Source organism: Cricetulus griseus, unplaced genomic scaffold (assembly GCF_003668045.3).
Source record: "Cricetulus griseus strain 17A/GY unplaced genomic scaffold, alternate assembly CriGri-PICRH-1.0 unplaced_scaffold_377, whole genome shotgun sequence".
NCBI classification, from domain to species: domain Eukaryota; kingdom Metazoa; phylum Chordata; class Mammalia; order Rodentia; family Cricetidae; genus Cricetulus; species Cricetulus griseus.
In genome coordinates, this window is record NW_023277116.1 from 1 (window position 1) to 2,687 (window position 2,687).

The following is a 2,687-nucleotide window of genomic DNA, read 5'->3' on the forward strand; positions in this document are numbered from 1 at the left end:
GTTAGGGTTTGCCCTCAGGACACCATTCAAACTGTCCCAGTGCAGTGTAGGAGGTGGCTCTTCTGTGGTGCTGACCTTGATTACAGCTGCTTTCCTCAAACGGGCCCAAGAGCTCTCCTATCTGAGATGTTCTCTGCCAAACACATAGGTCGATCATCTTTAAATTCAATTTCACTCAGGTTCTCAGGGCACAGGTAAAAAGGAATCAGATGCTGGGTTCAAATATCAAATGATCCTCAGCTGCACTGATACAACCTAGGTCCCTCTCAGAAACCTCATGAGCCCGGACTCCATTGTCAGTGTTCCTGTTGGCATGCTTGTCTCCCAAGCTCTCACAAGAATGACCCGTAAGCTCTGCTTCCTCCATGCTAGGGCTATTTTATCCCAAACTCTCAGACTGTTTCACTTCCACCTTTCTCCCACAAGCCAGTCCCAAAGGTCAGGCTCATCACAGCAGTGATAATCAACTTCTTAGTTTCCATGTCCATTGCAGTGACATGATACAAGCACACACCTGCACACCCCGTCTCACACACAATAGTAAAAATAATAAATAAAAACTTGTTTAAAGTACCCTAACAAGCCAGGCGTTGGTGGCGCACGTCTTTAACCCCAGCACTAGGGAGGTAGAGGCAGACAGATCTCTGTGAATTCAAGACCACCCTGGTCTACAGAGCAAGTTCCAGGACAGCCTCCAAAGCCACAGAGAAACCCTGTCTTGAAAAGCAAACAAACAAATAAAGTACCCTAACAAATCAATGAAAATCAATGACCCTGTCTTGAAAAAACAAACAAACAAACAAAGTACCCTAACAAAGGAAAATCAATGAAGAAGGGATTTGTTTCAGCTCATAGTTCAAGGACCAATTCAACACAGCAGAAGCCTGAAGCAGGTAGTCACATCTCATCTATCTACAGTCATGAAGCAGAGGGTGATGAAGGCTTTTGCTCAGCTGGCTGCCTCCTTTTTATACAGTCCAGGACCCAAGCTCACTCTTGGGCTGGATCCTCAGACTTCAAATAATCTAATCACAGGTATGCCTGGAGGCTTTTCTCCCCAGTGATTCCAGAGCAGTGATTCTCAACCTTCCTAGTGCTGTAACTTTTTAATACAGCTCCTCATGTGGTGGTGACCCCCCAACTATAAAAACTTATTTCGTTGCCACTCCACAACTGTAATTTTGTTGCTGTTATGAATCATAATGCAAACATCCGTGTTTTCCAATGGTCTTAGGCAATCCGCATGAAAGGGTTGGCAGATTCCCAAAGGCGTCACAACTCACGGATTGAGACCCACTGTTCTAGAGGGTGCCAAGATGACAGCACCAATCATAGCAGTAACGTGACCCACATGGGTACAGTGACACAGGTCACAGTGCCAACTACTTGAAGTGCAGAGACAAAATTCAGAGCAAGCCTGGACAATGTAGAGCTTGTTTCTAAAATAAATAAATAGCTCAACCCTGGTTCTTCCCCAGCAAAGAAGCTGATAGCTGTACCTCTCTATCCATCCCACCTCAATCCCAAGAACCCTCAAATGTCAAGTAGCCACCCTTTCAGCACCCACATCCACTTCCCAGTGATGTCAACACATGACTTAGTAGGCATGGGCTACACAGCCAGAGCCAGGCAAGAGAATGCCTGCCCCTGCTCCCAGCTGGACATCCGGGACCTCCTCCTCCCTCAGCGTCTATCACCACTCCTAGTTACCTGCCAGGCTGGCCCCAGTGCCTCCTATAAACATCACCCTGATTTAGCCCTGCTTCCTCTCAAGCTCTCTGTCACCTGTGGCTTTAGGATGTGGTTTTTGCCTCATCTCATGAGGTTCCAGCCCTCGAGGGAGGAGGAATTGCCCATTAGTCATAGTTTTACATGACTTCCTGGCCTGCATATTGATAGAATAATTGCCTAACTAGCATGTATAGAGCCCGGGGTTCCATTGCCTCACACCACATAAACAATACAATAAATTGCAAAGAGTTTCTTTTAGATGCAACAGAAACTTTCAGTAATGCCTGTGTGTTCCTTGAGGAGGACCTATTAGTTCCAGCTTCTGGGATACAGAGTTGCAAATCTAGGGATACAACAGATTCACATCCTACTCCTATCCCTGAGTCACTGTGGACCTGTGACATGACCGCTCTGGGCCTTCATCTCCTCCTCTGAAAAATAGCTAATGATGGTGATTGTCACAAAGTCCTCACAAGAGACCTGACACACAGAGAATGCCATGAAGTTACTGACTTGCTGCCATCACTCTGCATGTTGCTACCCCTTCTCTGCACCAGGAAGTCCAGCTTGCTCTCTTCCTAGGGAATCCCAGCCAGGAATCAAAATTGGAAGTCATGCTTATTCTCCTTTCATTCTTCACCCATGATATGATCTCAGTTAGAATGTATTACGTAGAATCTATTTAAAATATCTTGTGAGACTTGGAAAATTGACTTTAGAGCGCACACCTTTAGTCCCGACGCTGGGGAGGCAGAGGCAGGCGGATCTCTGTGAGTTGGAGGCCAGCCTGATCTACAGAACGAGTTCTAGGACAGCCAGGGCTACACACAGAGAAACCCTGTCTTGAAAAAAAAAAAAAAAACAATCCCCCCAAAAAAAACTAAAAAAGAGATGACTTTATCTGAGTTTTTTTTAATTTAAATTTTATTTTATGTGTAGAAGTGTTTTACCTGTGT